We start from the raw sequence: 14,537 nt of genomic DNA, 5'->3' as shown, positions 1-14,537 counted from the left end.
TCCCCACGCGGATGCAAATGCTGAGGCTGCAGCTCCCGCCGCTCCTCCCAGCCACCCCCTCGAGGCAGCAGCAGAGAGGAAGCTGCCCCACCCCCCCAGCGCAGGCAGAAGGGGGCAAGGACTCCCATAAGTAGCTCAGGGCCTTTTCTTTGCCTCTTCCCCTTAAGCCAGATGCCTCAGCTGGAATCGCCCCCACCCCCAGGGCACATCCCAGCTTGGCCAGGGGCTCCCATGGAGGGACATTCACCCCACCCAGGACCAACGAGACGGGGGGGAAGCCAGTAAAAATTACCAGGGCCTGGCGGTCTGGAAGGGGGCCCGGCTTCCCCCCCACATCTTGTCGGCCCTGTTTAGCCGGTCCACCCTTGCTGGGGGGCCCAAAAAATTTTTTTCACCGGGGCCCAAACCCGCTCTCGGCAGCCCTGACCCCCCATGCTTCTCAGCTCCCCCTGCTCTTGGCTTCAGGCCACCCTCCCAGCGGCTGACGCTCACCGGGAATCCAGGTTGCACCCAACCCCGCCATGAGCAGCGTCTCCTGCCTGGTTGCTGGTCCTGATGGCTTGTCTGCCACATGCACCCATAAGTGTCCAAATGTGTCGGGTTTATCCTGGGATCTCAAAGCACTTCACAAAAATGGGTCCAGGGTCACTGCGCCTGTTTTACAGATGGGGAAACCGAGGCACAGTGGAATGTGACTCGCCCTCTTGATAGTGAATCAGGGCAGTGCTCAAAACAGAACCCAGCAGCAATCCTCCTGACTTGCAAGACCATTGATTTAATCTACTAGACACCACCCCCCTCTCAGAATCAGGGACTGGACCCAGGAGTCCTGGCTCCCAGCCCTTCCCTCCTCCCTCCCCACCCCACAGCGCAGGTGCACACATCACAAAGTCTCTCTCTCGCTAACCCTGAGCTCATGTTCCTTCTTTAGATAACCTGAGGCAAGGGGAGGGGGGGTGCATGAAATTAACTTGGTATGTTAATTTCACATTTTACACTCTAGGCACACGCACGGCCCATCTGGATTTTGATCATTTATGAGAAATTACAAAATTACACTTTAAAAAAGGAACATTTCAGAGTCCGAGCGGGTCTGAGCTGCTTTCCTTCCCCCACGAGCGGGAACTCCCGATCAGAACACCCCCAAACTGGCAGGAACATCAGAATCCAGACGCTATCACTTGCCCTTCACCTCCCAGGCACTCGTATGAGCCCAGTTCTCCATCCACCTGCACCTTGTGCCACCACGGGCACCAGTACAAACTGGGCAGGTGGTGCTCTCCCACCCACTTTGCACTGGTGTATCGTACATGCAAGATCCTCGTCAGCACAAATTGCTCGTTTCTCTCCATAGGATGGCTCCTAACAACCTCCCCCGCATCTTTGCTGTGATGCCTGAGTGCCTCGCCATCTTTCACGTGGGTACCCTCGCAGCCCCTCTGTGAGACAGGGAAGTGCAGATGGGGAAGCGAGCAGTGCGTCTAGGCTGGTGCCAGCAGTGTAATTCCCAGCTCAAGCAGACATACCCGCGCCAGCTCTGATCAATCGAGTGTGCTAAAAATAGCGTGGCGCGGCAGCGGTATGGCTGGCAGGGGAGGCTAGCTGCCCTGAGCACCTACGCTGGGTTTCAGAAAGGATCGTACTTGGGGCTCACATCACCACGGGTCCACGGCTATATTTAGTGTGCTAACTCGATCAGAGCTAGCCCGGGTACGTCTACTCCTCCAGCTCCCGCATAGACATATCCAGAGAGACTAAGGGATTGTCTACACAGGCAAACTGAACAGAACAGCGCCCTTCCAAAGTGGAGTAATTATTATTTTATTGCTATTAGGCATATTACGGCTGCACCTAGGAGCCCCAGTCATGGACCAAGAGCCCATTGTGCCAGGCACTGTACAAACACGGAACAAAGAAGACGGTAGGTTTTGTTTTGATAATTCCCTGCAAAATTTTTGACAACAATTGACACATTCCAGCAAAAGATTCCGGTCGAATCAGCACTTCCCAGCAGCAGAATGCAGTACAACCAACTCCAGTCCACACCGACCCCCCTGAGACGGCAATATCTCTATCAGCGAGGCAGATCCTTTCAGGAAAGGTCAAGGTGCAACTGGAACCCCAACCCCAGAGTCAGCCTTCGGGGTCCCAGCCAGCCACGCCAACACCACGGAACACGTCCAAGCTGACAGCAGGAAACACACAGAGCTGGAATAAGCTTCAGCCCCCTTGGGGGAAGTTGGAGCGACTGTCACAGCAAGAGGGGACTGAGAGTTAGGACCAGAGAAACAGAGCGAGATTTCTGACCATCTCAGTGCACTCAGGTTCCAGGCAGGACTCAGGGCGATAAAGTTGGTCCCAGTTTATACCCAGAGTAGCCCTATTATTATTATTAGTTATTTGCATAACCACAGCATCTAGAAGCCTTAATCAGAGATCAGGACCCCATTGTGCCATGAGCTATACATACTAATTGCTATTAGGTGTATTACGGTAGACCCTTGACACCCCCAGTTCATGGAGCAGGACCCCATTGTGCCATGCGCTATGCATATTAATTGCTATTAGGTGTATTACAGTAGCACCTTGGCACCCCAGTCATAAATCAGGACCCCATTGTGCCATGCGCTATGCATATTAATTGCTATTAGGTGTATTACGGTAGCACCTTGGCACCCCCAGTCATGCAGCAGGACCCCATTGTGCCGTGCGCTATGCATACTAATTGCTATTAGGTGTATTATGGTAACACCTGAGAGCCCCTGCCTTGGAGCAGGACCCCACTGTGTACATTTTAACATTGTTAGGTGTATTACGGTAGCACCTAGGCCCCGAGTGATGGACCAAGCCCTCGTGCCAGGGGCTGTACAAACACAGAACACAAAGACAGTCCCTGCCCACAAGACCTTCCTTCCAGTCAGACTTTGTCCATACAAAAAAGTGGTCCCACCTTAACCGCCCCAGTCTGGACAATAAGAGCACCAGAAGAATACCACCATGCTAACCAGCCGAGTAATGGAGGCTCTGAGAGGCAAAGGCATCCTTTAAAATCTGGAATTCAAATCCTACCAAAGATAAGAGGAGGGAACACGAACTCCAGCAGGGTAAGTGTAAAAGGATAATGAAGCAGGTCAAGAAAGAATTTGAGAAGCAACTTGCTAAAGACGCAAAAACTAACTGTCAGAATTTTTTTTTCTAAGTACATCAGAAGCAGGAAGTCTGCCCAACAATCAAGAGGGGCCATCGGATGATGGAGGTGCTAAAGGAGCACGCAGAAAAGACAAGGCCATTGCAGAGAAGTTAAATGAATTCTTTGCATCGGTCTTCACTGCAGAGCATGTGGGGGAGAGCCCCATATCAGAGCTATTCTTTTGGGATGACAAATAAGAACATGAGAATGGCCATACTGGGTCAGACCAACAGTCCAGTATCCTGTCTTCCAACAGATGCTTGGAAGGGACAGATGCTTCAGAGGGAATGAACAGAACAGGGGAATTATCGAGTGATCTATTCAGTCCCAACTTCTGGCAGTCAGAGGTCTAGGGACCATATGGGGTACGATCGCACACTGATGTGTCAATAGAAGTGGTTTTACAACAAATTCAGAAATTAAACACTAAAAAGTCACCAGGACCAGATGGGATTCACCCAAGAGTTCTGAAGAAACTCAACTACGAATCTGCAGAACTACTCTCTGTAGTACGTAACCTATCACTGAAATCAGCCTCTGTACTGGTGGATAGCTAATGTAATGCTGATTTTTTTAAAAAAGGCAATTACAGGCCGGTGAGCCTAACTTCAATACTGAGCAAACTGGTAGAAGCTATACTACAGAACAGAATTCTCAGACACATAGATAAACATGATTTGTTGGGGAAGAATCAACATGGTTTTTGTAAAAGGAAATCGTGTCTCACCAATCTATTAGAATTCTTTGAGGGGGTCAACAAACATGTGGACAAGGGGGATCCAGTCGACATAATGTACTTGTACTTTCAGAAAGCCTTTGACAAGGCCCCTCACCAAATGCTCTTAAGCAAAGTAAGCAGTCATGGGATAAGAGGGGAAGGTCCTCTCATGAATCAGTAACTGGTTAAAAGATACAAAACAAAGGGTAGGAATAAATAGTCAGTTTTCACAATAGAGAGTTAAACAGTGGGGTCCCCCCAAAATCTGTTCTGGGACCTGTACTGTTAACATATTCATTAATGATCTGGAAAAGGTGGTGAACAGTGAGGTGGCAAAGTTTGCAGATGACACAAAATTATTCAAGATAGTTAAATCCAAAGCCGACTGCAAGGAGTTAAAAATGGATCTCACATAACTGGGTGATGGGGTAACAAAATGGCAGATGAAATTCAACATTGATAAGTGCAAAGTAATGCATTTTGGAAAAAAATAATCCCAACTATATATACATAATGATGGGCTCTAAATCAGCTGTTACCACTCAAGAAAGATCTTGGCGTCATCGCGGATAGTTCTCTGAAAACATCTGTTCAATGCGCAAAAGAGACAACTAAGGAGGGATATGATAGGGGTCTATAAAATCATAAATGGTGTGGAAAAAGTGACTATAGAAGTGTTATTTACCCTTTCCTGCAATACAAAAACCAGGAGTCATCCAAGGAAATTAATAGGCAGCAGGTTCCATACAAATAAGAGGATGTATTTTTTCCACACAATCCACAATTAACCTGTGGAACTCATTGCCATGGGATGTTATGATGGCCAAAAGTATAAATAACTTTCTGCTTTACACTGAAGCAATTTGGTTCCAAAGCGATTTGATGTGATGGCGACTATGCTCACTCCTACTCGAATTTCCATTATTACACAGTTCAGCGGTAGCACAAGCAGAAGTTGCAGACTGGTTGGAGATTGTGACTCAGGACTCTGCTTTCTTAAGCGTTTGTCTCATGCATATACACCCCAGCTCACCCTTTCATTAGCAGCTGATGATGTTGGAATTTTGATGAACCCTTTTTTCCCTGAAAAATGTAGATTTATCAAACCGAAAACGCTCTCGGGAAAGGGTCGGTTTTGATTAATTTCCCAACTTAAAAAAAAAGTTGGAAAAAGTTCCAAAATTGTCAACACACACCATTTTGACATTTTCTGAACAAAAAGTTTCAGGTTTTCATTTCGAAACCTAACTTAATTGACACTGTTCCAGAAGATTCAAGAAGGATGGCTGTGATGGTTTGGATATGCGTCAGGGATGGACGCAGATAGGATACCATACATGGTGATACTGATCAGAGTGCAAGGAACTAGAAATAGAGGAAGACCAAGGATCTGCTGGATAGAGATGGTGAAGAATGACACCAAAGGGGTTTAAAGATAAACAAAGCCGTAAAGCTGGTATTATGAGGAGAGATTAATAAGACTGGCGACTTTTCAGCTTGGAAAAGAGACAACTAAGGGGAGATATGATAGAGGTCTATAAAATCATGACTGGTGTGGAGAAAGTAAATAAGGAAGTGTTATTTACTCCTTCTCCTAACACAAGAACTAGGGGTCACCCAATGAAATGAATAGGCAGCAGGTTTAAAACAAACAAAAGGAAGTATTTCTTCACACAACGCATAGTCAACCCATGGAACTCCTTGCCAGAGGATGATGTGAAGGCCAAGACTATAACAGGGTTCAGAAAAGAACTAGATAAGTTCATGGAGGATAGGTCCATCAATGACTATTAGCCAGGATGGGCAGGAATGTGTCCCTAGCCTCTGTTTGCTAGAAGCTGGGAATGGGCCGACGTGGGATGGATCACTTCTGGTCATTCCCTCTGAAGCACCTGGCATTGGCCACTGTCACAGACAGGTTACTTGGTCTGACCCAGGATGGCCGTTCTTATGTACAAGACAGAAGGTGATTGAAAGACTTCATTTGGCCCCATTGTTGCTGTTAAACTGATGGATGGGAATCAAAGACAAAGAAGAAAGAGAGAGACACACAAAAAAGGCAAAAATTGGAACAAAATATTTCAGTGACCCAAACAGAATTCTTTTGTTTGTTTGTTTGTTTTGCATTGTGGAAATTTTTGAGATTTTGACTTTTTGTCCCAACTGAGAATTATTTTTTTTTTTTTTTAAAGCTAGGAAATTCTCAGGAGACGGGAAAACCGTTCCCCACCCAGCCCCAATTAGCAGTGTTGTCAAACACAAACTGTCAAAGGGCATGAGCCTGCCCAGATAAAATGCTGAGACCAGCTTAAAAAATCCTGAGATTTAAAATAAAGAAAGAAATAAGAACATAAGAACGGCCATACTGGGTCAGACCAAAGGTCCATCTAGCCCAGTATCCTGTCTTCCGACAGTGGCCAATGCCAGGTGCTTCAGAGGGAATGACCAGAACAAGTGATCAATCTCACGTCGGCCTGGCTAATAGCCATTGATGGACCTATCCTCCATGAACTTATCTAGTTCTTTTTTGAATAAATCCAGGGTTCTTTTTATGTGCCTTCTGGGTTTTGCGCCTTTAGGAATGACGTTTTCAACGTTTTCTCTGACACCCTAAGGGCTAGAAACTTGCTTCTTTTTCTAAATGAAAGTTGAGATTCTCACGTCATGGCGTAATTTCAGGAGCTGGGATTTTAAGAGGGAGGGAGCAGTGGCAAAATATCAGATTCATCACCAAGAAAGGTCCCGTTGTCATACAAATGTCCTTGGCAGCATAACTGACAAGGTGGTGGGGCTGCGCCTTTAAGAACGGAGAACCCAGTTCTGCTAGGGACCAAGGACTTTCAACACCTGTTCTGGAAAGGACTGAGAGGTCAGAGTGGGGACACAACTCAACAAGAGCTCCCAGTGCGATGCTGGGGTGAAAAGGGCCAATGTGATCCTTGGATGTTTAAACAGGGAAATAGTAAGTAGAAGAGGGGATGCGATTGCCCCTCTGCGTACAGGCTGGGTGAGACCGATACTGGATACTGCAGTCAGCTCTGGTGACCGATCCGAGGGCTGGAGAAAAGGTCTGATAGCAAGAGTCTGACAGAGCCTGATCTCTTTAGTTTATCAAAGGGAAGAGTGAGAGGATGTTTGATTATAGCGTTTCAGCACCTTCATGGGGAGACAATCCCGGGTACTACAGCGCTCTACAATCTCGTGGAGGAAGGCAGAACAAGAACTAGTGCCTGGAAGCTGAAACCAGACAAATTCAGGTTAGAAATAAGGCTCACGCATTTAACAAGGAGGGCAGGTGGAATCAACTCCCAAGAGAAGCGGTGGGTTTTCCATCTCTCGCTGGCTTCAGATCAAGACAGGGTGTGTTTCTGGAAGAGAAACATTAGTCCGACACAAGTGACTGGGCTCAAAACAGGGGTAACTGGACGGGGGGCAAAGAACCTAACTAGTTTGAAGACAGGGCTTGATAAATTCATGAACAGGATTATACAATGGGGTTGCCCGTGACTGTACTCGATGACCCAGGAGGTCTCTTCCAGTCCTATGTATCTATGACTTCTCTCGCCTGGGCTATTTAGGAGGTCAGAGTAGATGGTCTTCTGGCCTTAAACTATATGAAACTACAGTAGGCATCCTGCACCTGGGCAGAACTGGGACCTACAGGTGAGCTGCCAATCACAAGAGTTTCACTTCCTGTTACCTGGAAAGCACTGCCAATGATCTCCACGGTAAGGACCCTGCTACAAGCTGCAATCCATGGCGCTGATGCCACTAACATTCTAACGAGCTGTGCGAACTCTCGGCCACTTTTTGCTACAGACCCCCAGAGTTACCATGAAACGGGACCGCTCAGAAACAGGATATTTGGCTAAGAGTTTTGCGGCCGGTGGATCCTGAAAGCCGAGGGCCAGAAGTCACTCTGAAAGGTGCTGCCCTCTGTGAAAAGCCCACGTCTTATAAGCCACCAACTCCTCGTCATCACCTTTACAGGCAGGCTCAGCAGAGAGGCCGAAGAGGAGAAGGAGCTCCCTTTATGGGGCAGGGTGAAGGGAAAAGGGGTATGTGAGGTTTGCCCAGCCTGTACCCGCTCTGAGAATCAAGAGAGAGAATCCATACTTCGAGTCCACAATGCAGCACCTTTCCCCAGGTGTTTTTTTATTATTATTAATTATTATTATGGGGCTCCGATTCTCCCATCAGCCTACGCCCTTGTGCATTTACACCAGTGCAAAGCAGGGGCATTTTGCACTAGCATAAGCACGGGGCAGAGCAATGGACAGATAGGGACTGTACAAACCGTCAGATGCCCTAGGAGGCAGAGCGAAGCGTGAACAGCATCCGGCAGAGTTTATTCTCTATCACCACAGTGTGGGCGTGAGGCACTTTCAGTAAAAACCACACCTCAGGTGCATGAATGAAACAGCCCGTTATCTTCACACACAAACCTTTCCCATCCAACGCGTTTCCCACCAGCCCCAAATTTGTTGCAAGGAGAAAATTAAAAAAAAAAAAAAAAAAAAGACTCTGGTAACAACAAGGCAAGAAGCTAGAAGCGTTGGAGAGAGATCTTTCTAAAAGCCCCTAATTGCAAAAATATTAGCATAAACTATGACATGAATTTAGCTCAATTACGGCAGGCTCCCGCACGGGAGTTATAATTAAAATCCACAGCATTCGGTACAAACCTGCAGAGGTTAAGAAGAGTTCTTTTTCAAGTCAGGGGAACTCAAAATCTCTGTTTTCCCATCAGAAATACCACAGGACATGTTTCCAGTCAGTGAAGCGATAGATCTTTTGCACAGATTATTTTCAGGAGGACTTTCCCCAAACAGCAGGGAAGAGAGAGAATATTTTTCCTTTTTTTTTTTTTAAATCATCATCTGCTAGGAACTTAAACCGAAGCTAGTTCTGGGTTACCAAGACTCTCTTCAATCTGTTTGTAACAATGCCTAGGAACCACACATCTGATTAATTAGCATTAGGATGGCATCTATAGATCCCAATCATAATAAGTGGAAGCTTAGGTCAGGAAGTACTTTTAAAAACATGCTGAAGTGTTGGGATTAAAAAGGGGGTGAACTAGAAAATTTTAATGGCTTTGAGATTGTTCCTCGTTTAAATTAAACACCGGTTTGTTCATTTGGGTTTTTTAAATAAACCAAGGCTGGCTTGCAGGTAACACAAACACAACAAACAGCTGCTGGGCATCTGAGCAGGGGCTGCAGAATGGGAAACTGACCGATCTGCTTTCACCGCCACAAACTCATGTAAAGATAAAATGTCCAAACTGCACCTTGGAGAAATCTGGCCTCACGTGTCCACAGCAGATTCATTCCCAGACAGCATCTGCTGCTGCCAATCGTGCCTGCCAGGCCTGCATGCGCCCCTCGGCCACCCTGGTGTGAGCCAGACCCAGCCGCCACATCTGCCTCTGCGTTTGGGGCTCGTCTCCCGGTGCCCTTGCCACCAGCCTGCAGATCTCTCTCCAGCACGAAGCACGCCTCCCTCCAGGCCCGGGTGCTTGGATGCAGAAGACAGCGAGGTTTGGGAGAGGTGTTTTGCTTTCCCCCAGCATAACACCAGCCTCCACCCGCCTGCAGCCACAGACCTGCTCTGGCCCACGTCCTCGCCACACGCACACATGCATACCGATCCAAACGCACGCCCCACCGCACTCGCACCCTCTCGCACATACCAATCCAAGCCCACACCTCTCACGCATATCAAATTGAGCTCATCAATAGGAAGGCTGCTTTGTGCATACCAATGCCAGCCTGCCACTAGCAACACAGGCCACAGGCGGACGCTGGAGAGGGGCTTGGGGCGATCAGTTCCATCTTTTAAACTCCCCGACTCAGGTTTTTTCCCCCCGGTGGGGGTGGGGGTGTTGATATTTGTCCATCAGCTTGTTGTTTGGTGGCTGGAGGGTTTGCAGAAGGCGCAAGGCTATGGAGAAGCATTAGGAAAAACTAGGTGCAAAATCTGAGATCATGGAGCCGTCCCCATGAGCCACGCGCCACGTTCCACCCTGGGAGTTCGCAGCCCCATAGACTAGACCGCATGGGAGGACTTGGGAGGGGGAGGGAGTAAGGGAGGGTGGCAGAGGCCCATGTGCGTGATCAAAAAATGTCCTCCCTCGACTCAAACTGGGCAGCAGAGAAGGGCCCCCTTTGATGCAATAAGGCTCCAACTATTAAAGCAAAACTCAAAGGTCTTTAATAAAGATTCCCCAGGACAGTCAGGAGGAGATGGGGACAGGCTACGGTGTCCCCTTGGGGATCTACACCAGACCACTCCGATCTGGTACACCGGCTTGGCTGGATCTACCTTCCACAGGCAGCAGGGCTCCTGGGGCCCATTACAATCCTTCCTCCCTGGCCTGGGGGATTTTTGTAGCAGCCAGCAGCAAAACTACGCACCCCCGCCCCATCCTCCATTTCCAGCCGCACGCTCTGCCTCCGGCAGCATCCCCGGGAGCAAAGATCCTGCCCACAGACTCACAGCTGGTCTTTCTATGGCTGTTGCATGAAACTGAATAGACCCCGGCTGGCTCCCACATTGCTGCATTACCTTATGCCCTCAGATCCACTCCCCCCCACCCATTGCCACTTGAGCTCAAGGAGAATCTCCCTAGGCTCTCAGCAGTATGGGGGCTATGACCCACGGCTGAGCTGTGCCATATACACACGCTAGCTGAGTCATTGCCACAAACATGCCGGTCACATCCATAGCAACTCCCCCACCGAGGATCTCCAAGCACTGGATACACAGCAGCAAAGCCACACAGCCACCCTACGGGGTTAGGCGGGCATCCGTGCTCCACAACTCAGGAAACAGTAGGAACAGACTATGTGACTGGCCCAAGGTGTCACAGCGAGTCCAGTGACAGAATCTAGAATAGAACCCAGGAGTCCTGACTCCCAGCTCCCCACTGCTGTAAGCCCCCATGTCCCCCCCTGCCCCCCCCCCCCCCAGGGCTGGGAACAGAACCCAGGAGTCCTGACTCCCAGGCCCCACTATTGTAACCACTAGACCTCACACCCTTCCCAACGCCTCCTTGTCTAGTCCTTTCACCTCTTTTCGGTAATAAAAGGGGTCCATTTTCAAACGCAAAAATGGCAGCCGAGTGCCAAACTCCCCGTGACTTTCAGAGGTGTCAGGCACCAAGCAGGGGAAAATCTCCCTGGAAATTCACATCCGGTGGGGAGAAAAGTGCCCTGGACTTTCAAGAGGGCCCTAGAAGAGGGTGGTAGCTGTTGGGCATTTGATCAGGACTAGCAGGTAGTGGGGCAGGGGTGGAGGGGAGCCCAGATTAAGCTCTGGAGATTAGATTGTGGAGACCAGCCCTGGGATGGACTTGGTAGAATCCAGCATGTCTTCCCTGGTTCTAGGACCAACAAGCCCCAGGCCCGGTCAGGCACATTCTCTGTGTCCTTCTCTCCAATCCCAACCCAGCTCTCTGTCCTTTTACCACCGCTGGGAGCGGCAGCTGGACAAATTCAGACAGGAACCAGGGTACGCATTTGTAACTGGGAAGGGTAATTAACCCAAGGAACAGCCCCCCCTCGGGGCAGGGTGGATTCTCTACTGCTCTGAGTCTACGGTGAGATGGGACGTCTCTTTCTAAACGCTCCGCTCTAGCTCGCCCCCCAGATCGGGGCTGGATGCAGGGATCGCCGGGTGAGATTCCCTGGCCTGTGTGATGCAGGAGGTCAGATCAGAATGGTCTCTTCCAGCACAGAACAGTCAGATCTTGGCATTTCCTTTCCAGAGCCAAAGCTGAGAAACCCAGTAACCCGGGCGCAGTATTATCCCACCACGGGTCTCTCTGCGGCCGGGGAGAAGACCCCAGACTCCTGGAGCGAGCACTGATGCTTTGCCAACCCCAGAGTATCAAACTCTGGCCAAATAGGCTGGGCAAAGCGCTTGAGAACAGTGTGTTAGGGGATGATCCCAAACTGCCCCCCAGGGTATGAGCTCTGGGATCCACCTAGGACAGCTCCCCCCACCCCCCATTAGCCCTACATTTCTTCTCACCCCCTGCACTCCAGCGGGACTACATCACAGCCTCACTCGCTCCCAGCCATGGGGGGGCCGCCCTCCCTCCACAGCCCAACAGTCCCACAGCTTCAACAGATCGGGAGGGATCAGTGGCAGAGAACCCAGGATTCTGGCTCAGTCTCTCTCCACCTTCCACCCCAGATGGGCTAGGGAAGGCGGGCGCGAGTCCGGGGAACGGGATAGATGGAGTGGTGGGGGGACGAGGTTTGTGGCTATAATGGCCGAGACCCTGCATGGGGAGCCGGCCGCCCAGATTAAAGAGCCAGAGAGAACCACAGGGTCGGTCTGTGTCCGGCCACCTCCAGAGAGACAATCCCCTTTATCATCAGCCCAGTCCTGCCCTGAACATGTTTGCTGAGCAGAAGGCCCAGGGCATAGCAGGTAACCAGCCAGCCTGCCAACTGGCCTTCAGGCATCAGAGCAGACGTGGCTTCGAGCGTAAGGCATAAGTGGGCTGAGACATCATCTCTGAACGAGGTTTGGAAGAGTGACGCCCCAAGCCGTGCCCTGAGCTCTGCCATGGCAGATCCTTGGTATCTCCAGCATTGGGAGACAGCTGATCTCTGGCCGGCTCTGCACTCCCAGGGAAGTAGAGGGGCCCGGAGCTCAGAGCAGGGCTGGGGCTCTGGGCTCAAACCCTCACTGTCTCCAAGCCTCCCTCCCCCCATATATATATATATACCCCAAGCACAATGCTCAGTCACTAAACCCCTTGCCCTGAATCTTTGCTCCCATAGCGGATCCAGCCCTTCGCCCAGCACAGAGAGAGAATAGGGGATTCATATTCAAAGCCAAAAACAGTCCTGCTCCCCCTGCCCCCCGCCCACATCCACAGCCAGATGGGGAGGGGAAGATGCCAATCCAGAATCCAACGGGGCAGAGCTGGGCTCTCCCCCAACATCCAGGGGGAGAAGTGGGGGGGTAGGGGAGAAAGTTTCCCAGATCAACAGCTGCACATCAGTGCTGATCTGGGGGGGGGGGGGGGGAGAGATTTGCACTCCATAGGACGTGCCTGAGCAGGTCTCTTTGCAGGGGCTGGGGCTCTGTTGCCCTCTCCCTCCCTCCCAGGGCAGCAGTTGAGTGTGGCAGGAGCTGGGGTGGAGGGTTTTATGGGATGAAGGTGCATAGCATGGAGACAGAGGTGGGTGCACTGAGGCAAGCAAAGGGTGGTTTAGATGGCAAGAGGAGGCCAGGTCTATATGCGGGGGAGGCCAGGTCTATGGGGGAGGGGGAGGAGGCCAGGTCCATTTCATGCGAATACCCTGACCCAGAGCCCCCTCCTCCCAGCTAAAGTTAGGGGACCCACAGGTTAGGGCATTCCCCCCTCCCCCTGGTTGCTGTCACTGTCATGTGCTCTGGAGCCAGGTAGGAGCAGCCCCTCACCAGCCCTTGACAGACCCCCCTGAACCTACACACATACCCCATCCAGGCCTCCATGCACCCCAACACAGGTGCATCCCTACCTGGCTCCCCCAACAGATATGAACCCCATAGAACCCTCTGCCTACACATTCAGCCCCCAGATCCCCCCACTCATGCACTCCCTAGACCCCCTCATCCATGCACCCACTGCCCCGCACACTCAGCCCCCTCTCTATGCAGACCCTCCTCAACTCTCATACACCCAATACCTCATCATCCATGGGACCCCCCACAACCTCGGCTATGCACCCGACCCCCATTCAGCTCCCTGCACCCCCTTTTACACAGATCCCCCCCACTCATGCTCCCCCTAGACCCCCCCACTCAGCTCCCTGCACCCCTTCTATCCAGAGCCCATTTCCCAGACCCCCAGCTACCCACATTCCAGCCACGCAACAACCCCCCCAAATCCCCAGCCAAGCCCCTGCCCCCCACAGCCTCCTGCATCCCTTCTCTCCCGACCTCTAGTCCCATGCCCCCTGTCCCCTGCTTCTATCCACCCTATGCACCCCTGCCCCACATACTCAGCCCCCTGCACCCCTTCTCTCCAGCCCCTCACTTCCATGCATCCCCAGCCCCCCCATTCACCTCCCTGCACCCCTTCTCTCCAGCCCCCCCCACTCAGCCCCTCCCCTTCCTACCCAGCCCCCCAGGGGCAGGAGGCGGAGGAGTTACCTGGCTGGCATGGCAGGATCCCAGGGCAAAGGGGCAGGTGCCCGGGCCGCTGGCGGCTCCCTTCCTTCCCGCGGGGGGCTGACCCTCCGCCGTGGCCTCGGGGCGCTGGGGGCAGCCGCCGGCAGGCGCCTCCATAGACCCCCCCCTCCGCCCCCGCGCTCCCTGGGGCTGCCCCGGCTGCACGGAGGGCGCCCGGCGGGTCCCGTCTCCTCTCCGGCTGGCTCCGCGCACCCCGCGCTCCCCAGCCCGGCCGCCCTGCCTTTCAGATGGTGATTAGCGGACATTGTGAGCAGCGGGGCGGGGGGCCGGGGGAGGGGATTCCGCTGGAGCCGCCGGCACACCCCACTGCATACTGATGCTGTCAGCGCCGGGCGGGCTGAGGGGCTGGGACTGGAGGGAGGGGTGTCCCCCGCCCCCTAGCCCGCACAGGGACCCCCCCCAAACACCCTGAGCAGCACCCCCTGCAAGGGC

The 14,537-nt window shown here is 51.7% G+C and overlaps 1 protein-coding gene across 1 annotated transcript in view; it reads right to left on the bottom strand.

Annotated features, from left to right (window-relative positions):
• The window catches only part of NPAS1 (neuronal PAS domain protein 1), a 94,138-nt gene extending 79,993 nt beyond the window's left edge, over nt 1–14,145 (bottom strand). Inside the window, exon 1 of the mRNA XM_054009740.1 lies at nt 14,067–14,145. The gene's annotated coding sequence lies outside the window, so the exon portion shown is untranslated. The remainder of the gene's footprint in view (nt 1–14,066) is intronic.
• Between the last annotated feature and the right edge of the window lie 392 nt (nt 14,146–14,537).

The sequence above is a fragment of the Malaclemys terrapin genome, chromosome 20, assembly GCF_027887155.1.
Source record: "Malaclemys terrapin pileata isolate rMalTer1 chromosome 20, rMalTer1.hap1, whole genome shotgun sequence".
Taxonomy (NCBI): Eukaryota; Metazoa; Chordata; order Testudines; family Emydidae; genus Malaclemys; species Malaclemys terrapin.
The sequence above is the reverse complement of the archived record's forward strand: the minus strand, read 5'-3'. Positions and strand labels throughout refer to the sequence as shown.